Genomic DNA, 24,895 nt, shown 5'->3' on the forward strand with positions numbered 1-24,895 from the left:
GGGAAGAATAATCTTCAGAAGCTATTCTGTTAATTGCGCTTGATTGAAAAATCATAAAACCAAATGTATTTGGTCACAGTGTTACATGGATAGAAAACATTAAAATAAACTCTTTCACATGAATGTAATTTTAAATTCCCAGAGGAACTGGCAGATTATTTTCAGTAACGATTGGATATTTCCACATTTTCCTCGATACTGGAAGCTCATCAGTGGTTTATGCCAACTCGATAACCACCTGTTAATAGCACTTGATTGAAACATATTTGGTCACAGTGTTACATGGATAGAAAACATTCAAATAATCTCTTTTACATGAATGTATTTTTAAATTCCTAGAGGAACTGGCAGATTATTTTCCGGATCTTTCTCGATGCTGAATGGCATCCAAACGGAAAGAATTCCGCGCGTGTATGTGTGTGTGTGTGTGTAGCGGCTGCTTCGAGATCTTCCCGGGGAACCGTTTGTGGCATCACTTTCCTCCTGATGGATTCTCTTCTGGCCTAAGGTGCACAAACAGGCTCTTGGTGACACCGTTTATCCGCGCTTATGATAAATGAAGAGTTTCACCACAACAGCGACAACATGCTCCAATCGCTGTTCAATTAGAACTGAGTGGATTTCCGAGCGGCGCTCGCTTATATACCGATTGGTGATTTCAATAGCCTGTTTTGAAAGCAAATTTAAGACTATTGAAACAAGTTTTTGGATCAGAAAGTAACAAGTATAGAACGCGTAGGCATTTTATCTTTCGAATGAAGTGTTTATCATACAATTTCGTTCAGTTGTTTAAGAGCTATTAACACTCAAAATCTCGGTCTCCGGCGTAACGCTTTCGTTTTCGAAACTTTGATTTTACACCCCGGTATAGAAATGAAAGACGTAGTCCTACGTCAAAAGAACGAAGTGATATTGCTTTATGTCATTGCTCTTTACACGCTCCAAAACCGGTCAATTAAATAGTGAAGATGTTTGCTGTGGAATTATTGACGTAAGCGGCTTACTCACCAGACTAGTGATGATGAGAAATCGCTTTATCATTAACGAATGATGCTCACTTGCTCTCTTCATACTTATACAGAGAAAAAAAGTCACAGGAGGGTTGTGTCCGAGACACGATCGCATAGTAGGAACAAAAGCTCTCTCTACACCCAAAGTTAATTTTTAGCACATTTTCTGGCATCCCGATTTATTACATTAAATGAGCTGAAAGATAACATAAAATGTTCTACTCCCCAATACATGTATATCATTTGCATAATATATATGCTAGAGCCAATATGAGGGAGCGAAACAGGAGACACATTTAAATGAAAGCTTTTCGTATAGTTTACCAAATACACGGCCCAGACAGAGAAAGATATATTCTCGTTCATGTTCTTCTTTATCGGCTTAGAAAACACCTTCCAACTTCATTTTATGATGAGGTGTAATATTAATACGCTCCTTTATAATAGCGCTGGCAGCTATATGGATAGCGTGGTCATGTAAAGTAACTTTGCATTCCAGCCGGCCTTGTTTCGATCCCCATTGACGTCGTATGGTTTTTTTTGCACAATCCCAAATAAAAAGAGAAAAGAAAACATAAAGCGATGTCTGCTCGCATACATACAAACCATTTTCAAGCTTCATTATTTGCGCATTTGACTCTCATGACCAAGAAATGGCATCTTTTCTGCCAAAGATGGCATGTTTTCTGCCAACGTTAGTTTGGGTGTACTTTCATGTATTTGCAATGCCGATTTCCCCCAGGCAGCTTGGTTTTGATGTCTCTGTTAGGGAATACATTTCGGTAAGAACAAAAGCTCCCTCTACTTTTATGTATTTGCAATGCCGATTTCCTCCAGGCAGCTTGGTTTTGATGTCTCTGTTAGGCAACACATTTCGGTGGGAACAAAAGCTCCACCTACTTTTATGTATTTGCTAAACCGATTTCCTCCATTGAGCGGTAGCGATTCCCTTTCACAGTGACGTACCGGTCTTGATCATAACGAAAGAAGTACGGCCCAATGGCGCCGCCGGACCATAAATAGCACCAAACCGTAATTTTTTCGGTATGCAATGGTAACTTATGGAGTATGTGTAGATTGCTGCCTGATCAATAACGCATATTTTGCCTATTGACGAAGCCATTCAGCCAGAAATGAGCCTCATCGCTGAAGATGATTTTTCGATGAAAATCCGGATCATTTTCAAGTTGCTCAGCCCAATTCACGAATATACGATGCTTCTGGTGGTCAAAAGGCTTCAATTCTTGCATCAATTTGAACGTTTTGTAAGAATATAGGCCAAGATCTTTTCGTGAAATTCGCCACAACGACGTCACCTTTCGGTCTACGGTCTATCGTTCCTATTGAAATACCCGTTGTTATAAGGTAATATAATATACCTAGTCGAAATGGAGTACAATTTGAATATATCACATTATCAATTATCATATGACCAATTGCAATTACGTCTGATATTTTAAAAGGGCGTATTCAAAACAATTGATCTTTTTTCTGAAAATCGTAGCTCAAAATTCAGGTTTCTGATAAAGATATAATGTTTGACAATGTTGATGGAAAAACAAAAATAACATTTTCAATACACTGTTAAAAAATCGTACTCAAAAATTTAATTTAATATTAAAAACTTGTGTATCTCAAAACAACAACTCCTCCGTGCCAACCCTCACCCACTTCGATATTTTTTTGGAAAAAACTTCTAATTTAACAAAGTTTGATGTATTGTGATGCCTTGTAGGACTCTCCAAAATGGAGACATGAATTTTTAAAAATTTATAAAATTTTCATGTTGGATCGCATGTAGATTCTATTTTCCATGTTACTTTTCTTAAATGGTTGTGATTTCACAATGTACAATAGGACCCCGAATATCCAAGTAATTCTTCTTCTTCTTGAATGGCCTTAACGTTCCCTGTGGAACTTTTGCCGTCTCAACGGATGCATTAAATAGCGTCATTTATTAATACTTAGTTGAGATTTCTTAAGCCAATAACACGCCTTGAATGTATTCCGAGGGGCAAGCTCTAGAATACGCGTGACCACAGTGCAAGTCGAAGGAAATTTCTCTGACGAAAAATCCCCGGCCAGAACGGGAATCGAACCCGAACACCCGGCATGATAATGAGAGACGCTAACCACTCGGCCACGGGTGCACTACATATCCAAGTAATAATATCTTTAAATGCTCAATGCTCTGATGATATAACTTTAAAATTAATATCACAATTGATCCTCAAAATAACCCATTGGTTTCACTATCATTTTATGTAAGAATTACATTTGAATTATAACATAATAGGAAAAAATCTAACAGCACTACTCATTATCGTTTGTGTTTGACGTTCGCTTAGCGTGAGCATGTAGAATTTAACCGTTAATTAATATTTAAATTTCAGATTAAATATTAATTAACGATGATTGAATTCTAATTTCGGACACTTTATTTTGTAATTTTTTGAACGAAAATTACATTACACTTGATTATATTTTATAGTCAACTGCGAAACACTTACCAAGCAATCACAGTAACCTGATAACGATGATGAGAACTGATAAAACACGAGAGAAATTAAAATACTGATGAAGGGGTAAATTCTACGTGCTCACGCTAAGCAAACATCAAACTCAAACGATAATTAGTAGTGCTGTTGGATTTTTTCCTACTATGTAATAAATCAAATGTAATTCTCAAATGATGTGATAGTGAACCCAAGGGATTACTCTAAAGAAGCAATTGTGATATTAATTTTAACCAAATAATTTTGAAATATAGTATAAATAATACACGATGAACTTCTAATAGAAGAAACGTTGATTCCTCCCTATGTTTCTGTGTATCCTGCAATTCATCATCTCACGGTAAAAGTAAGCCTCACGTTACTCCTGCAGTGGCCACAAGTGCGTTCTGAGATATCTCTAATAAAGACGTAGAACCTACGAAGAATCATACTTCGGACGCTTAAGGCACAAACGACGAAGCGCCAAAAAATTGAGGAAAGGAAAAGAAAAACTGAGTTGAAACGGAAAGAAAAAGAAATCCAAACATTAGCTTAGTTGAGGAAACAAAAAGAACGGATCAAGCAGAAAAAATAACTTGAACAACTGAAAATGGCAAGAGAAGCTGAAAATTCGAAAGCAAAATTGGTACTAAAGAGTAATGACAAAATAGATTAAACTATGTAACAACAATTTAGAATGCTTCGAAGCACGTTATTAATATCGTTATAAATTTAACTACCTTTCTGAAATTTCATTTAACTCGCGATTGGACTGCGGTTGAGGTATGATGCATGATGTGTCGGCTGACCAATCTCTCTCAATTTTTCGCATACACTTGAACAGAACTGCGAGGCGATTACAAACTAAAACCTGACGGAATCGAAATCTAGCATCAGTATAGAATTTTCATCACGATTTATCTCCATTCCCTTTACGTTCTGAAAAGTTGTTTGGTCTGGCAAGAAGCGTCCCAAAACTTCTTCGTCAGGATCCTTTCGTGTGTTTCCCTCATCCCTTTCCCTCATGTTTTGCCTGGTAATTTTGGTTCAATGTGCAACTTTTACAAATCTAATCTAAGGCTCAGTGTACTAATAATAGCGAAAGACAAAAATAATATCTATTGTGGTGGAATCCATTGATTTTCAGTTGTACAATATCGTCGCACAACTTGTAGTCAAAAAGACAGAAGATACAGCAGAATGAACAACAAAACGAGGGATCACTCTGAATTGGTGCAAAAAATTATTTCTCGCTCACTCTTATTTTTCTTATACTACATTGTTTATCGCTAATTCTCAAACCCCTGCTCCCGTGTGATTTAATTTGTGTACCATCCTTAATACACAAATTTTTTTTCGCGTTTCTAATCAGATTGCATGGTTTCACTCAAAACTTGCGAAGCAACATGCCTGATCAACTTATAACTTTTTTGAAACAAACTTTTGATTTATTGTAAAGTGTGAAGCATCATAATGTGCTAAATCCTACGTTTTGGTTAGTCCAATCTGTGCACCTGAAATTGTACCGTCTGATACGAGCAACTAAAGGAGCAGCTAAGTACTGTTTCAATATATTGATACCATTACAAAAATTTAAAGGATATAAACTATATTTCGAAAGAGCCATAGCATTATTAGAAAATATTGAATAAAATTCAAGATAAATTCTTGTGAACAAATGATACAACCGATCATTTTGACCGGTCGGTAGTTCTAGTGTTAAGGCATCGAAAAAATAATTTCGATTTTCCAAATTTCCTTTATTCCCCCCTTCGAAGATTTTCGAGGATGAAAAAAGGGACATGGTTTGAGCGGTTTGAGGCACCTCTAAACCCATGTCCAATCGAGCTGTTTTTTTTTTTTTGAAAAATTGCCACCCTAATCTACATACACCAAGATAAAAATGATGATAAAATTTTTGAATGAAAAATTTTCTCTATTTTTTTGCCTAGTGTAGTAAATTGTGCAAACAGTCTGAGAGTTCTCTTCAATCTTAAACTGAAGTCATATTTAGGGGAGGGGCATATTGTTATATGAATAGCAATCATTTGAGTGATATGAAAAAAATAAATAGTCGAAATGAAGCCTAAAGAAGATCATGAGTACAAAGTTTCGAGTTATACCATTCATATCCAACAACAGAGAGAGGTTCAAAACAAATATAAACCGGATAATTTGATGTATTTACATATCAGTTTTACATAATAGAACCTGTTGAGTAATTTTTTCAGTGTTACACGAAAGCATTACCGCGAGTATATTGTAAATAAAGAGAAGTTAGATGTCATGCAATCATCGCTCGAATGAAGAGAACAGCTTTCATTCATATGTGCAATCTGCTCATAGCCGAAAACATTTCAGTTGGAATTATTTTCCTTACTATGATTCCTCCACTGCCAGAAATGGACATAGAAAAGTGTACAGTCAATCATTTGAGATTGGAATGATGTAAACAATTTCATTGGCCTAGTTTTCCGATATCGAATCAACCGACCTATGGATGGCAAATCCAAACAGTATGGCCAGAGTGAAGACTTCCCATGATTTTTATCCATCTCAACTGTAGTCAAACATACTTGGGACGCTTGAAAGGATCGCTCGTTCCTCATCGTTCCGTTTTCCATCTCACAACGGAGCAACTTCTCGAACGCTATGTGTACACATCGCATCAAATTGAAATATTTCTTCCAACGAAATGTTTTTGTGCATATTTCTTCTGCCGGACCACACAACCTTCCGCCCTGGATGCTGCTTCGAAGGATTCCAGCTTTTGTCTCGAGGTTAACTTTCAGTCAAAGAATCTATCCGTCTCAGTTGGTTCCCGGTCCTGGGTGGGGCTGTTTTTTTTTTGATCATCCACGTTTCTACACAATTTTCTCCCCTTCTATCACTGGCCTGTTCTGCCGATGGAAACATCTACATTTCTGCTCTCTTTATGAACATTACAATTCAATTATGTACCCTCTCATGGCGTGGAGGCTGCTTGTATCAGATGTTCCACTGCAGAGAATGTTTGAACTCTCGGAAAGTAAACGTCTGATTGGACTGACAAAGCAGGAAAATCAACGAACAAAATCTTCCGCTCGCCGATATATTTAAGCAATGCATAAAACTTATAACTTTATTGAACAGCAGTGAAGGGGAATTTATTACTTTATTTAAAGAAAACTGCCACATGCTAGCGACTCTCTAACTTGACATTCTTTCTAACTCTATTACGAGACTGAAGTGAGACCAGGGTGGATTGTTGGGCGAAAATAAGGAACTTTTGTTTATCGTCCTAATCGTCACTGTGTGATGGCTTCGTGTAAAGTATTGCCGAATTTATCGGGATAGTAAATTTAGCCAAAATTTTGGTTCATGATGGTTTCCGTATATGGTTTTAAAATGAACAGTTATAGTAATCAACGCTGCTTTTCTTAATGGTTGTGGTTTCAGATAGACAGAGCGTTCGCATCGACCTTGATAGTATGGAAAAAAGTACATCTGATAATTTTATAACGAAAAATTTAAATCACTCGAGTAACTGATGAAAGAATTGAGTTGTTTCTGATGAAAATCTCGCTCTGTTCGTTCTATCACAGAAGCAATCAAGTGCATTTTTAAGAAAATCGAGCAGGACTGTCATACCAGAAACATCCAGGAAAGTATTTATATAAAATAACGATAATAATAGTAATAACTATTCATGAAAATAGGAAGATCAAAATGGTAGTTTGGTTGTAGTAGTTGACGTAGGATTCCGTTAGACTACGATGTTGGATATGCTGAAAAGGGCCGTTCTGTTTGGTTGTTCGGTATTGTTTGTTCACTTCACCAGTGGATGGTACGTATCAGATAAAAGATGTCGAAGTGGAACCATATATGATGAAAACCGCCCCCTGTGATCCTAGACGAGATGCCTCCTGTATTATATGATAATTACCAATACCGAACACAATTATCATTTCTTCTTATCAGTAAAAACATGTTACTTTAATATAGAGAAAACATTTGAAATGGAAAAGGTAAATTTCTTTTATAATTTTTATAATTTATACGTGTGTTTATAAAACCCAATGCGAATTTTAATTGCACTAACAATATCTATACTATACTGTATGTAGAGTATATGGGAAATCAATTTTTCTAATATTTCTGCACTTTTCCAATTTTTCTTGGGACAAAATGAACACAACAAAACAGACAGCTTAAACCGAACGACCCATTCTCGAGGGGTAACACACCTTGGTTTGTATTTATGAAAAATTGAAATAAATCGTTTCATATATCAAGTCATTTTTAATACAACTGCTACCATATACAATTTTACACTTACACTTGTTCTAAATTTTTCACAATACACGATCGGTCATTGATAATAAATTTCACGAAGCAACTAACATTAAAGTTCCAAATTTAAATTTTATTTGCTAGAATTAATCGTATCACTCACCTTACTTGCAATATAAAAATGCCCCCGACTTGCATATATTTGCAATGTCGATTTCCCCCGGGCAACTTGGTTTTGATGTCTCTGTTAGGGAACACTTTTCGGTGGGAACAAAAACTTTCCCTACTTTCATGTATTTGCAATGCCGATTTCCACCAGGCTACATGGTTTTGATGTCTTTGTTAGGGAACCGCCGAATGTGTCGTCAAATTCGACCAATCAAAAGAGGGTATGTCCATTAGGATAAGGATTGAGATTTTTCAATTGTACGATAATTAGTTTCATGACATATATTATTTTCTTCAATAAAAAAAATGTTATGGAATGCCGAAATCGAATGACGCAAAAATTAAATCAATCCATTATGAAACGACTGAGCAATAAGCGTTTGAAATAGGACAATTTTCACGATGTGCTCGATTTTCGATTTTCAATTTGTATCCCAATATGTTCCCGAAAGACGCAATCCTACGTCAAAATGCACCAAGAAATCTCTGCGAAATCTCAACTATTCTGCCTCCTAGAAATCTAATTAGACCGGTTACCGTGTATCATCACTTGCTAACCATCCGTGACGAGTTTGAATCCCCGCCAGATCAAACGCAGGCCTTGGTTTAGAAAAACAACGGTTTACTTTACCTCCGCTCTATGGCACACACATATACCGATACGGAAACCGCAAAGGAGCATATCATTAAAATCTCTTCACGTTCGTATCCGTTTCACAAAAAGACATCAGCGGGAATTCCTGCAGAGAGCCCTCTCGAGGAAGATAAAACGATTCCAGGTCATTACGGCAGGCGGATATCAAAGTAGATTACAGTGAAATGTTTTTAGAGCATGACATTAGTCACTACACATTAAGCACAACATCTCGCGAAACTGAGCTGCCGCAAAGCCTTCTCAACCTCTTCGCTCCGCTCGCTTTGGCAGGAGATCAAAGACATACGCTTAATGAGATCGCCACTCAAACGGCTCCTCAAAGTAGAGAACGTGTGGTCTGAGTGTGGAATGTGCTCGATTTTGACAGCGTAATGAAATGCTAATATTAGGTTACTAGCTTTTGATATACAGCCGAACAACAATATTGGTTCTACCTAGCAACAATATCCGAGAGTCGAGGCTGGTTGACTGGAATGTGAAGCATTTCGTGGAATAGCTTCCAGCTCATCAACAAATAATTCACAATGTTAGGAGGGATTGGGAACTAAGCGGTGTATATTAAATTTAAAACAATGGTGCTGATGAACTGATCTCTCTGCGCGCTACGAGTCTTAGAAGACGCGCTCAAAAATGGCTCTATGACCACATTCCAACGAAACTTTAACTGAAACCAATATCATCATTTCTTCATGTGAAACCGATGAGACATTACTTTGAATCCCATTTGAATGATTTTGGGAATACAGTTTTTTTCCCCAGTTTAATCACGGTGAACGAAATTATCCAAAAAGAGAACACTTTGCATAATTCAAGCCTATTTTTGTTCAGCGATCCGATCTCTCCAACAGAAATCAAATTTGCGCGGCCCGAGAATAAATTAATCGTGCCACACAAAACCACTTTATCCCTCCTCGAGGATTAAAAATCCATTTCACTGGCTCTCAATCCTTCCATTTAAATTCTCCGAACTCATCCATCCAGCGACCGCAATTCGTCAAACACGACGCTCAATGTTTTCAATCTTTCTACCCCTTTCGTCCCAAGGGGTGCCCTTTCTCGTTATCTTTTCCGGTGTCCACACTGGCATTTTTCTCCCTCGGGCAGCGGAAACAATTAGACTTTTCATTTCATACTAATTCAACCCGATAACACCATCCTAAATAAAGACCCCCGTGCCATCAGTCGCCCCTTCTCGCTATCGACACAGCCGTTTGTAATGGATTAATCTTCCATTTATCCTCTACGAAAAGCCGAAAGCCCCGAAAAGAGTTAAGCGAGTGTGCTTATCCGGAAAAGATTCGAGTGCTGTTGGTTGGCGTTTTCCGCAAAGCCCACCATAGCTGCTAAAGTTTTCCTTTCTTTCTCCCCCTTCAATTCGGAACACTACTTCAAAGGTCGCTCAAGTTGGCACGAAACGGGGTTTTCTGTGGACCAAATACTTCAAACGCTCTTTTGAAATACATTACAGCAGGATAGGAGTGAACACAAAGTTCTAAAATGGTTATTCGTATGAGATGTTGGGCTTATTCTCCCGTAATTCATATTTTTCTTATTTAAAAAAAAAAGTTCTGATGCACACAGGACTCATTATTCACTAGGGTCGTGTTGAAAGGTCACGCAATGAAATTTTCTCATTATTTCGAGATACAGTCTGACAAAATTAGTTCTTTGATCGCAATGTTTCTCTTACACGGTCATCAATTTTATGATGTATTCTATGTGGCTATGACCAATGTTGGTGATTGACGAGAGAATCGACGAAAGCATTCAACTTTTTTCAGCATGTGAAAACAACTTCTTCAATCAATGTGTTCGTCTCGCGTCATACGATACCACTCAGTGAGTGAGCGAATCCAAACATGTGGTAGACAAGTTCATTCTGTCTCGTAAGTAGAAAGAACAGCAGCTCTGTCGACCAATGATTCACTCTCCGTCGATCGGATTTGTGTGCGGATGAGACAGAGAAGGATCGCCATGCGATAATTTTCCCGTGATTGTACTCATTTGAACAATTATCATACCGACAGCAAGCGTTTTAAGGGCCAATGCAGCAAATGTCTGTACATTGTGATGCATACCGTACAAATATTTATAAACAGGGCAGCGATTTTTATTCGATCAGCTGTTTTTGAATGTCCCCTACTTATTCTTTAAATTTATCAGGTGTAATACATATTTTAGATTAATGTGGGTTAATTGTATATGCGATAAAAGATGTTATGATTTGTAAATGCTTGTGGTACAGTAGTTTGCTTCCGAAGAATAGCAGCATAAAGGACATTGGAAAACCGCCAGCAAGTAACTTTTAACGACCAAAATAAACAGGACCACCGGTAACGTAAAGAAGAAAACATCCAATAAAAAAGTCTGGTGCATGAGAATATACACACAGATATGATATGAAATTGGTAGCAAGAATTTTTATGTTATCCGGATGGTCAATATTTACCAGTTTTCTCATGGAGTATAGCGTTTCACCAATCAATGGAAAATAAATACGATACAGTAATCTTCCGAATATACATATTTCAGTGTTTGCGGAATGTTTCTTCAGGAAAGAAATGAAGTTCTAATGTAAATCCGAAAGAACTTTTCACACCATCAAATAACGTTACGTTCCAGATTGTATCCATTACTTCTCCCAACAAAACGTTTTTAACCTGTTTTTAACCCTAATATACTCGCGCAAATGGTCTCCCAGACCGATCATTCGGAGTATTTTGGTTTTGATTTTTTTTTTTATCGAAAGTTTTGAACAATTTGTTAATATACTTTATAAATATGGTTATTTGAACAAATTTGTACGAAGCTAGATAGAGGAGAGAGCTGGAAAAGGGGTTATTAGCTGGAATTATTATCTATACAACTAGTTTCGATTATCTGCAGTAAATTTATATACGTGGGAAATTCCAAATTTAAATGAATACATCGATTTAATATTTAAACATACCTAATATGATAATTTGATGAAACATGGATGTAGTTAGGATGAGCAATGTCTGTTTAGTATGTTTTAATTCGGTTATCAACAGTGCATCATATGATCTTTCGAATAATCATGGATGTAGTAAGGAAAAGGAAAAGTTGGGTAGGAGTGTTGAGATTGTTGCAAAGAATACAAAATAAGTGATTAATCTTTGAATCCGCTTCGATAATTCTTTGATTTATTGGATTCTCAAAAGATGTCTATTTCGCATCTTCATATGTTACGATATTATCGCAGAATAGATTTAATTTAATTTAATTTTTTTCTTGCAAATTATTATTTATTTTGGTTTAAAAATAAATTCACGAGTAACGATGTGCATTAGAGTGCCAATGAGAATGGTCAAATTTACGAATGGGACTTCCTGAAAAAAAAAGAACACCTCGAAAAAATACACTATACAATATTTTAGCTCGTTCAGACTTTACTTACTGTTGTCGTAAAGACGCCAAAGTTTGAGTCATCCGAAAACCACAGAATCGCCGTTCATACGTTCATGCGTTCTTTTACAGCCGACAACGGGATCAATGGAATCATTCGGTACCTCGTCCCAAGCCTCGGCCACCCAAAACATAGCATCCCTAATGTTGATTCGCTTAACCATCTCATCGAACTCTCCTTGGCTCCTGGATGCCAAGCTTTTGCTTGTATTTGGACTTGATCATTTGAATAATATTTTGGTTCATGAGCTGTAACAGGGCAATGTTTTTTTTCGAATTTCAAAACATTATTCCTCCCCCATGGGGCGCTAGTCAATTTGTGGCTACCCATCCCCTCTTGGACACTGCATTGTACAAATAAGTCAGTGCAAATCATAGTTATTTTACGTTTACCGAGAGATTTCCTTTTAATTTCCTTATGATTCGATTATCCGGAAAATTCGATCATCCGGAGTGAAAATAAAATCAACATTCCGTTTCATCTCTAGTCGAGAGTGAGCAGTCTGAGAAACTGATCATCCATTGCAGACCATTGGACAAAACGATTTCTTCAAAGATTTGGTGTTTTTGCGAAAGCCATCAAAGTCCAGCGCGGAGACAACCATGTTACAAAACTAGAGGGACGAGATCTAGCTTCATGAGGATGCATCGTATGCCTTTTCGAAATTTACAACAAATCAGTCTAGCCAGCAAGTAATCAACTACCCATCCCCTCTTGGATGATGCCTACACACGCTATTAATGTTTTTTTCACACGCTACCAATGATAAATCATTGATTTTTGATACAAGTTATCTCAAAAGCTTATTTCAATAAGTGCGATCGTTTGCCCCATAGGCTGCGAACTTGTGCCTCCACTATTGGACAAAAATCCGCTTTTGACAATTTGTATTATAATAAATATTGGACAAGCAAAACTCGAAGCATTTATAGATTGCGTTTCGAAGGTTATATATAGTTACTATTTAGTAAGCAAACTGAACCCTATTGGCTTTCCTTTTAAAAGTTATTAGACCACAACTGTTAGGTGCGCACCTGCGAGCATTAGCACATCGAAAAGTTATATTTTCATCGCATCACATTTTTGCCTTGCGATTCAATTCTTTTCTGAGAGCGACACCACTCTATCACAAAGCGATTCGATCCAAAGCTCCGAGGCTAAGCACCCAATCGGATCAGGAATCGAAAGTAAAGCGACGGCAGAAACTAACGAACGAATCATAAAATGATACAAGCAAGCATCGATGAACACGCGCACAAATACCAAACGATGACACTCACGCTGTGTTCATTCAGTGTTTTCGTTGACGCGTCAGTTTTCTGTTTCATGAGCGATTTAAAACATATTATTGTGTGCGTTGAATGAATCAAATAAGAGAATTGAACGAGCGCTCGTTGATACGATTGGAACCATCCTTGGCTACGACTACAAGTTATCGAAAAAATGAATATGTTATATCACTGATATAATTGCAAGGTTGACGTGGAACTACCATTTGCTTAGTGATCATTTGTTTGTATTGATTAAATTATTGATTGAATGAAACAACAAAACAATGTCCAATTGAATTCATGTATTTGCAAAGTGAATTTTCCCCAGGCACCTTGCTTTTAAAGTCTGTGTTAGGGAACACTTTTTGGTAGGAACAAAGCACCCCCTACTTGCAGGTATTTGAAATTTGGTGGTTTCCCCAGGTTCCTTGGTTCGGAAGTCTGTATTGGGGAAACTTTAAATTGAGGCAATCAAAGCGTGGCGTTAGATAACGCTTAAAATTTTACAGTTATTCAATTGTTTATTTCATAAAAAATACCATTTTATTGGATTGTGATGTGCGTTCACTTACTAAGTGATCTATCGTTAGTTCAAAACTCAGGACTCCTAATTGATCTTCGTTGTATTGTTATAGAATAATTACGTCCACTAAACTATCATCATGCAAGTTCTACTTGCAACAAGAAAAACATCGGACTGTTGTGTTGCGCCCACTGCTATTTTGTGTTTTTGCGGTGTAATGCCTAGTTGAAATTAGGAGCCGAACCCCGTCGCTGACAACCCACATTCCGTTTTGCCTGCCAAGATCGGGTCGATGAAATGTCAACAATCGACCTCAAATGCTGCCACCTTGCAATCGAGTTATCGACCTTTCATATGCATTCATCGAACAACTTGACGCCACTTTTTCGCCAACATGTGCAAGGCGGTGACCTGCTTGCAGCGCTGCTTCCAGCACTGCTTGCTGCTTGTTTGTATTGGTTTGTTATTAAAATGAAATGAAATATTAAAAGGAAAATACATAATCAATTTTAGTCATTTTATTACTCGAAAAAATACGTATTACAAAACAATATGTGTTTGTGATATACAAATAACCACAATACAGCGAAATTTTTAAATCCGGGGTTTCCGGATTGACGATTCGAGTCCAGCTGAGCTCGTTGATAAATACCTCCTGCGTTGATAGTTTTTATTTCCTTGATACACATTTGTGCCCGAGGATTCGATTCTGCTGTTGCCGCTGTTGTTGCTGTCCCCGGCATGGGTTTGGAGGATACTGCTGATTGGAATTGCAGATGTTGTTGGCTCCTGTGACAACGGTGAAAATCTGCACTGTTGTTCTTGTTGTTTGGCGACTGGTAATGGGGGAAATCATCTTCCGGCTAGTTTCTATTGATGGCTATAGAAAAGCCAGATGTTTTCACATCATAGTCTGAAAGAAAATGAAATAATTAATGAAAGAAAAAGCGATAACAGTTTCCTTACTCACCAGTTATATGGTCCATTTGTTTTTGTTTGAGATGACAGTTTAGCGTGATACCAGTGATACCATTTGGTTTTTTAATTATTCCGTATTTTCGACCAATGAACTATACACTCTTAGGAAAAATTGGTATATATGACGATTTTTGGGTAAATATTACCAATGATTAGTTGATTTTTGCGATATGAATTAAGTGCGCTACACATACAACATCACCGTCATCGTCCCGTCAAATATTCTCTTGGACTTATTCTGCCGACGTCACAATTTCCGGTGATGATGTATGTGAATGTTACCATACGATTTCCATGGGAGAATATTTGACATTTCCTTCCCTTACGTTGACTTCACAGTGACGGGACGTTGTATGTGCAGCGCACTTTATTCGTACATATTAGGCGATAACATTAGTAAACAAATGTAAAACCAGCCAGTATAACAGTAATTTTTGAACTATTGTATGCAATTTTAGTCATTTGTTGAACTATCTAAATGCGGTATAAACCACATTACAATGCACATTAACTCGAGGCATGGCCATTGCAGCGTCCAACATCTGATCCTGCATCGATTGAGTTTGATTCTCGGCTACAAATACAGAATGGTTACTACAAACAGCTACGATAGACTACATCAAAGAGCCAGTTCTATGCCCTTTTTCAAAATTGAGTTGAAGCGCAGCATCAGTGGAAACGGAACCTTCGTTTGACGATTTCGAAAACATCCAATTGATCGAACCACCGATCACAATCGTCGGAAAATAGTTTATGAAGTTGCCCTTGACCAAATCCGACAATATAGCGGTGGAATTAGAGCTCAACTAGGCTCGTTTTAGTGTCTCGAATTACCCAGATTCCTCATTATTGAAGTAATGTCTTCACTTTCTCCCGCAACAGATGAGCATGGATCATTATTTGGCTATCCAATATGTATCAATGTTGATTAAAGAACATAAATTGAATTAATTTTCAAGAACGTCACTCACCTGTCTGGGTAAATTCAACCTTTTTCTGTGGAGAAACAATATCGAAAAGTAGTTCCGCTCAACTCAATTATCAGCTAGACAATTAGGTTAATAATGTTCTGTTTACATTTCTTTCACGGTTTCCAGCAATGACAATCGTCAAAGTTACCGATACCGCTTAGTAAAATGTACCAATCATTGGCAGGGATGTATATTGCATCTAACATTGATTTTACATACAGTTGATTAATATTTACAGAAAATATGTACATTCTACTAATGTTTGCCTCACCAAAGATTTGGCATATTTTAGTAATCTGTTTTCTGGGTGTAGGCAAGACGGAGAAGTCACAGCATTTCGGCCAATGTTAGGTCGATATTTTGTTCGTCGACTGGATTATGGGAAATGCGAGAAACGCTTGCACCAACACAAGTGCGCACTGGCAGCGACGGCGGTCGGTGGCATAGTTAACTCTTTCAGTCTAGTGATCCCCGATAATCGTTCGATTAATCGATTAATCGAATACTTCCTACAGAAATCGATTATTAATCGAACGAATACTGCACAACTAATAATCGAAGCGAACGAATAATTTACGTCGATTAATCGATCCAAACCCAGAGCAAAAAATCGTATGGCCGCTGCAGTTTTATCCTGAAAATCAATCATTATCTTTGACGCTCTCCTAAACTCCTAAAAGAAGCTCAATGCCGTCGATTCGAAATGAGCTTCGTTTATGAGTTTAGGGAAGCGTAAAAGATAATAATTGATTTTCAGGCGGAAGGAACACTTTTTTGATTCCAGATGGCTTTCTAACAAATGAGAAATATTAGTCTAACTAATTATTTCTCTCAGTGTGACGATTAATCGATTAATCGATTATTTGGAGCGATTAATCGTATCGAATAACAAACTGCTGAAAAGTAATCGATTAGTGGATGAACGATTCAAAAATCGGGGATCACTATTTCAGTCTATTAAAGTTCATCGATATCGAAAGATCGATAAAAGTTGCGTGCAATAAATGTTGCTAAAATATAGTGCGGTGGTGAATTTATTCCCTATGCGTAAAACGAGAAGTGGATCCGGAAAGAAAAATTATAACAACCTAGGGTCCGGTTACCGCTAGATGGTACACACAACAATGATCATATCAACTGTCACCGTTGTCCGGAATTCTGAACAATGGAAGAACAGAAGGAATATTTTTAAGCCTAAATGGCTACTACTGTATAATTTACCAAATGTAATGGAACAGAAGGAAACTCTTACGCCTGAAAAAATGGCTACTGTTTGATTACAATTTATAGAAACCATAAACAGTAATATATACACGATTAAAACGAAGACACGAAAAACACAATTTAGCTCTGTTACAGCTAAAATGTTAATGAGTCTAAATAATAAAACAAATGAAAAATAATATCGGGAACTAAATAGAGCTTTGAATATAATTCTTTTTTCACTAGACCTTATGCAAATTTTACGTTGCGCAATACACACAATCCAACTTGCATTATTTTTCAGGATTTTCCAGACTTTTCGGCACGTTCCCTGATATTCTGACAAACACTTAGTTTTACCTGATTTTATTCAGAAATGAACCTGATTTTTTCTGATTTTGGTGCTTTTTATTTTATCAGAATAAATTCATCCGTAATAAAGGGTGTGTCACATCAAATTGCATCACGGAAAAAACTCTGTAGAAATTCGCCCAGTAGACCGATCCTTTTGAAAATTTTAGACAGTAAAATAAAAACTATTAAACAACTTTTGGCATTTTCTTTTTATTCATACTTCGAGCCCAAGCCGGTATGCTCGCACCTTCCTCTTTACCCCGTCCATAAGGTTCTGTACAACGTCAGGTTGTAGTTTTTTTTGAACAGAAATCCATTTTCTCTTGAAGTCCGCCTCCGATTTGACAACTTTTGGGTTCTTCCGGAGGGCCTGCTTCATAATCGCCCAATATTTCTCTATTGGACGAAGCTCCGGCGCGTTGGGCGGGTTCATTTCCTTTGGCACGAAGGTGACCCCGTTGGCTTCGTACCACTCCAACACGTCCTTTGAATAGTGGCACGAAACGAGATCCGGCCAGAAGATGGTCGGGCCCTCGTGCTGCTTCAATAGTGGTAGTAAGCGCTTCTGTAGGCACTCCTTAAGGTAAACCTGCCCGTTTACCGTGCCGGTCATCACGAAGGAGGCGCTCCGCTTTCCGCAAGAGCAGATCGTTTGCCACACCATGTACTTTTTTGGCAAACTTGGATAGTTTCTGCTTGCGAATCTCCTCCGGAACGCTGAATTTGTCCTCTGCGGAGAAGAACAACAGGCCCGGCAGCTGACGAAAGTCCGCTTTGACGTAGGTTTCGTCGTCCATTACCAGGCAAAGCGGCTTCGTCAGCATTTCGGTGTATAGCTTCCGGGCTCGCGTCTTCCCCACCATGTTTTGCCTTTCGTCGCGGTTAGGAGCCATCTGAACCTTGTAAGTACGCAGGCCCTCCCGCTGCTTGGTCCGCTGGACGAATGAACTTGACAAATTCAGCTTATTGGCGACATCCCGGACCGAACTTCTCGGATCACGTCTAAACTGCTTAACTACGGGCTTGTGATCTTTTTCACTGACGGAGCATCCATTTTTTGCCGTTCTTCACCTTCCGGTCGATGGTTAGGTTCACGAAGTATCGTTTTAGTACTCTGCTGACCGTGGATTGGACAATTCCCAGCATCTTACCGATGTCCCGATATGACAACTCCGGATTCTCGAACTGAGTGCACAGGATTAATTCACGACGCTCTTTTTCGTTCGACGACATTTTTCCAAATTTAGGAAAAATTTACAGTGAAGCATGGCCAACGTGATCTATACACTCTTATCTGATTATAAGCGAAAGCTGAAGATATAATTCCTAAAAATTAAATTTCTACAGCGTTTTTTCCGTGATGCAATTTGATGTGACACACCCTTTAAAAACACCTTTGGAAGAATACTGAGATCCCTGCCAAAGTTTTCCTGGTCATAACTGAACTGTCATAATATAACAAATAGTGTCCGATCCGCACTTGTACACTTGTAAAATGCTTACATAAAATTGAATTCTCCTGATAAATATCTGTACCATAATTTTCGTCATCCATGTTGCCAATTGCAAATCGACTGAATAAACTTTTCCAGAATGAAAATCTCGAATTATCTTCCCTACGCAAATAACTTCTAAATTAAAAAACATTGAACAATTCATCCATTGCTGATATTTTTCCCTCATTTGGTGAATAAAGATTCAGTCCCAAGCATGGACGAAGAATTCAGAGAAATTCTGAATATTGATTTCTCTGCAATTGGCTGTAATGATGCTGTAGATTTTTGAGAATAAAAAATATAAACGATCAAAGCATCTGGCTTTTCCACTTCTGCGAAGGTTTATACCATGTCTATTAATTCTTTAAAACCAGCTGGCCCAGCAAACTTCGTCCCGCCCAAAATTTGTTTTGACGTAGGACTACGTCTTTCATTTCTGTACCGGAGTGTAAGTTCAAAGTTTCGAAAGTGAGAGAGTGACGTTGGACTGCAAGGTTTTGAACTTTAATACTTCTTTACTAGCTGAATGGAGTGGTATAATAATCACTTCATCCGAAAGATAAAATGTCAACGAGTTATATGATTGTCACTTATTGGTAAACAAATCGTTTCAATAGCTTAAAAATTGCTTTGAAAGCAATCTAGCTCATTGATGATGATTGGTGATCGCAATGTGTTCCCGAACACGGACGCAAAATCTAGGCACCTGGAGGAACCGTCATAGCGAATACATGCAAGCTGTGATTTCTTTTACTCGCTTGCCTTAGTGTTTGGGAAACCATAGCGGACACATGCAAGGCGTGAGTGCTTTTACTCGCATCAGTTTCGCATGGAACAGTCATGAAAAATTGTTTGCGTGTGAATGCGTCCAAGCGAAAAATATTCGCACTCATGACTTAGTGTCGATGTAGCCACATTGAAATCTGCATTTCCGAGCTAAAAAATCTTTTTCATCTGTAGAGAACATAGAAAATCTGTATTGGAATCTGTATTCCGGATTTAAGTACGAAGTACGAATGGCATACTTTTAGTAAAGTGTATATATTCTGCTTAGCCATATTTTGAAGCACGTGATCACTGATATAGCTTGCCAGTAGTTTTCTGAATAAGACTATTTTTTTCAGACATATGCAAACAGTTTGATCGAAAATGTGTGATATCTTAGATTGAGAGTTATAGATACATAGAGAATTATGCCAAATAAAAAAAAATTAAAATGTATTTTTAGGGAAAACCGACGGCTTTTTTAATTTAGTTTCGCGTTAAAAACATTTAATATAAATTATTAATACTTACTTTCCTCGTGGTGTTTATACATGGTTTTGCAGAATTTAGCGTTGATGTGATTTGACAACTGTACTGAGGCGCTTCCCCTCGGATTTTAACAAATAATTTCGATTTGATAATTGCGTTCACAGTTTTTGTAGCGAGACGGTTTCAAACTTTTGTTTTGTTCGCAATATATTGCGAAAAATACGATTTCTATCACTACTATATTTAACACATTTGACAGTAGCAAAAATAGTTCTGTTCAGTACTGTTCCAATCGTCTGATTGAGTTTGTTAATTGTTGCGAAAAATAATACTTATGATATTTAAAAATAAGTTTATCTTGTTACAAAATCTGTATAAAATCTGCATGGATATCTAATAATCTGTAATCAGTGTTGATGCTTGGTCAAAAAACATGCTGAAAACTGTGTCATTACAGAAAAATCTGTATATGTGGCAACACTGCTTAGTGCTCCCGTGATGCAATCCAATAGCATCAGTTTATGTTCTGCTTTCGCATGGAACAGTCATAAAAAATTGTTACATCACGATAAGAACGAAATGAATTTTATGCAAGGTTATATAGACATTATCTCATTTTCACCGTGAAATGACGCCCTCAGTCTCTACTCTGCGTATGGAGTGATCATGAAAAATCTCGTGTTATTCTCACGAAAAGAAAAATGAATCACGTATTCAGTTGCTTTTACAAGGCCACTCAAATTCCATCGGTACGTTTCCGGACCACCAACAAGCTTGAAAGAGTTGAATTTTATGTTAATAATAATTCCTTGCTTATACTCATCCACCCACACACTAAAAAGAAAAACTTTCAGCAATCTTTCAAAATTTTCATTCATTCATTAATCAAGAACTGTTTCAGATGCAATTTCAAATAAATGATTACCGAGCCAACGGTAGTCCTACGTAAACCTTGCGTTATAATATTAGATTATTTTCAGACACAATTCTCGTTCAAGATTTTTCAACCACTTGCAAATAACATGTTTCTCCGTTACATGTAATAAATGTTTGATACAGAAAATATGATAGACCCCTCCTCTCTTCACCCCTTAGAGAGGGGAAGGAGTGTCTATTCACCATAGAGACATGTCGTGCCCCCTAAAATCTTCACGTGCCAAACTTGGCTCCATTTGCTTGATTAGTTTTCGAGTTATGCAGAAATTTGTTTTTCATTTGCATGACAGCCCCCCCTAAGAGAGGGGGGAGGAGTATCTAGCCACCGTAAAAACATTTATTGCACCCTAAAATCTTCACATGTCAATTTTGGTTTCGTTTACTTGATTAATTCTCGAATAATGCATAAATTTGTGTTTCATTTGTATGGCAATTAGAGAATTCGAAATGGTCTCAATGCAATTTTTCGGGTCTGGAATCTGGCCAAGACACCTGATATCGATTTCAAAACACTGTTACTCATTGTTACATTATCCTTAAATACTTAACATAAACATAAGTATGTTTTTTCCGATGAAACAAACACTGGATCAAATCACCCCGCATCAAATTTTAATGTCCAAAAATCATCTCTTTTATTTTATTATATATTTGGTAATTAGAAGCTTGATATAATGATTAAACATTGTTGATTGAGAGAAAACAAGTGTAGCTCAGTGTACAATGTGATTTTTTTTTTTATTAGACCGTATTGGGTTGGGTATATTAGGCGATTTGCTTAGGGGGTCGAATTTCCCCCCGTGTCCCATCAGGGCAACGCCAAACTTAATGTCTCTTTGACAGCATGGAAAATTATTTTGGAGTCTGGCTGGAAGATGATATCGTAGCAGCTGAACTAACCGTATATTGCACTTTCACATTAGGTTCAAGTGCCTGCAAAATTTTCAAAAGGGTAAAAACTTCAAACTTCAAAAAAGATGAACGTGGATTCCTGTAAATTTAGTTTTTCAGAAAACTCGCAAGAACTTTGCGAAAATCGGCATGCATTTTGTGACTAGACAACGTGCTCCGTGCGAAAAAAAAACAGACTCCACAAAGCGTTGTCACGTCACACTATTAATAAGTTGTATTAAATAAGAATTTCAGCGTATTGTAGGAAGCTATATTGTTACTGAGAAGAATCGTTCGGATTTCTCAAGACAAACTCGTTTTTTTTTTGAGTGAGTTTTTAGCTGAAATATACAATTTTAGTTTTAACTAGCTGACCCGGCAAATTTCGTCCCGCTCAAAATTTGTGTTTTGTTATCAATACCTTCAAACATTCACGTTTTCTTGCTATAAGTAAGTTCATGGGTCCAATCGCAGAACTGTTCATTGATTGATTTTCTAATCGACCCCGTTGAATTTACCTTTTACTATAAAATTCCTAGTATGTCTAACAAAACTCATCATTATAATACCAGATTATTTTCAGACACAATTCTCGTTCAAGATTTTCCAACCACTTGCAAGTAACATGTTTCTCCGTTACATGAAATAAATGTTTTATACAGAAAATATGATAGAATAAAGACAGCTCAAAATCGGACAATTCCTTTCTCGACTTCTGCTCTTATCAACACATGCGATCCTTTTTTTGGTATAGATAGAAGAAGGTATAGGAGTGCGTTTTATCACTTTAAAATCCATTTCCAGTTTCGAACAAAGATCAATTTCGCTAGCGCAAACATCAAATGGACTAACAGCACTTGTCACTATGTTATTGTAGAACATATGGGAATTATATTTTCCGAATTTTCCCTCTTTCCTTCAGAGTTTTCCGAAAATTTTCAATTGTCATGTTTGGAGGGGTATCATACCATCATAGAAACATTTCTCATACCCAAAAACCCTCACATCCCAAAATGTGCTTGATTAGTTCTCGAGTTATGCAGAAGTTTGTATTTCGCTTATATGGCAGCCCCCCTTAGAGAGGGGCGAGGAGTATATTCACCATAGAAACGTTTCGTGCCTCGTAAAACCTTCCCATGGCATATTTGGCTCCAATTGCTTGATTAGTTTTCGAGTTCTGCAGAAATTTGTGTTTCATTTGTATGACAGCCCACCCTTAGAGAGCGAGAGGAGTGTCTAACCACAATAGAAACATTTATTGCATCCTAAAACCTCCACATGCCAAATTTGGTTTCGTTTGCTTGATTAATTCTCGAGTAATTCAGAAATTTTTGTTTCATTTGTATGGCAGCCCCCCCTTAGAGAGGAGGGTGGAGAGTCTAACCATCATAGAAACTTTTTTTGCACCCTAATACTTCAATATGCCCTATTTGGTTTCATTTACTTGAATAATACTCGAGTAATGCAGAAATTTGTGTTTCATTTGTATGACAGCCCCCCCCTTAGAGTGGGGGGAGAGGTCTCAAACTATCACGAAAACCATCCCCGGTCCCAAAACCCCTACATACCAATTTTCATGTTGATCGGTTCAGTAGTTTCCCAGTTCATAAGAATCAGACAGATAGACAGACAGACAGACAGACAGACAGACAGACAGACAGACAGGCAGTCAGAAATACATTTTTATATATATAGATTATTTTCATAAACTTTTAACTATAACCAATATCTCTTACACTTTATATCCCTTTTGTTTGTAGATCCGTCTACACGTAACAAATTTCCTTCGCGTATATGTATCAATATCTATTGATACTCTATAGTACGAATAGGAGAAATCGAATATATTAAAATATATAAATAATATATTAAAGCTGTATTCTTCTGCACGATTGTTTTCGAGAATGACATGAGATACGTCATTGGGCTGCGGACGATAGTTAAGCGTTGATGTGCACTAGCGTTTGAATAGCGTTTGACTAAAAGCGTTTGAAGTTAACGAGGGGCTTTGTATCGTTGCGCACACTATATACTATTTTTAATGTTTTTTATTTCTCTGAATACTTCTCACTTTCTTCTGAAATCTTCGCTTCCTCTTCCAAAAGTCCATCCTATTGGGGCAGGTGATCCTTACGCGACTGGTGGCCCTGAAATCTCAGGAACGGTGCTTCCTACCGAATTTTCAGTAGTGTCAAATGACAATGCCTTCAGGCTCTCTTCATTGAAACGATTAACGATCAAAATAAGTTAAAAAAATCAATCTACCTGTTACCTGTAGTACACGGTATGCCGTTATTTGGGAAAAGTCAGGTGATCCCAAACCGACCCTCAATTTTTACATCATGATTGTTTGACCGTTCACTCTGGCGCTTGCCAGCAATGGCTCGCACTGCCTGGTTCACCGAGTGGCGCTCACTACAGTGGGAACGCTATGCCTACGCTACCATTCACGGTCGTATTGTGGAATTTCATACCATTTCTGGTCTTCTTCCATCCTCGATTTTCAAATGACATCGGACTTTGATTTTCGTTCGTAAGACTGCAACCAATACCCAAATCGTTTGGGTTTTCCATTTTTTTTTTCAAAACTATTATCAGCAAACTGGAAGTCACAACAAGATCATATGCTTTATTCTGGAATCTACGTTCATCTAACAGTTCGGTTGAAAAGTTCATAAGGTTGACGTCTAGATGGCGCCTCTTGCAAAAATCTACTTGACTATCACAAAGCACCATTTTTTTCTCTATTATAGTGACTTTCAACACTCTTGGCTGGTTCGTCACTTTTGCTGTCAACGCAAATAGGAAATATGAAAGGCTTGCAGCGTAAAACTTCATGTATGTAAGGAATAAATGAATATGTAATAGAGTATCAATATAGTTCACAAACTGTGCACAATCGTATTAATTTACTTTTGTATAGTTTTAAGATGGCTGCAGATTGGTTTTGCTATTATGACCCACCTGGTAGCGCCTTCATTCACACCAATT

General features: G+C 37.5%; 1 protein-coding gene and 1 long non-coding RNA gene across 3 annotated transcripts in view; both read right to left on the minus strand.

Annotated features, from left to right (window-relative positions):
- The window catches only part of LOC129776379 (limbic system-associated membrane protein-like), a 373,734-nt gene that overhangs the window by 299,521 nt on the left and 49,318 nt on the right, over nucleotides 1-24,895 (minus strand). The window lies entirely within an intron of this gene.
- LOC129776380 (uncharacterized) lies at nucleotides 14,325-14,837 on the minus strand. The gene is made up of 2 exons (XR_008743098.1): nucleotides 14,792-14,837; nucleotides 14,325-14,734 (listed from the first exon to the last, which is right to left on the minus strand). It is a non-coding gene; the product is annotated as an uncharacterized LOC129776380 (long non-coding RNA).

The sequence above is a fragment of the Toxorhynchites rutilus genome, chromosome 3, assembly GCF_029784135.1.
Source record: "Toxorhynchites rutilus septentrionalis strain SRP chromosome 3, ASM2978413v1, whole genome shotgun sequence".
Taxonomy (NCBI): domain Eukaryota; kingdom Metazoa; phylum Arthropoda; class Insecta; order Diptera; family Culicidae; genus Toxorhynchites; species Toxorhynchites rutilus.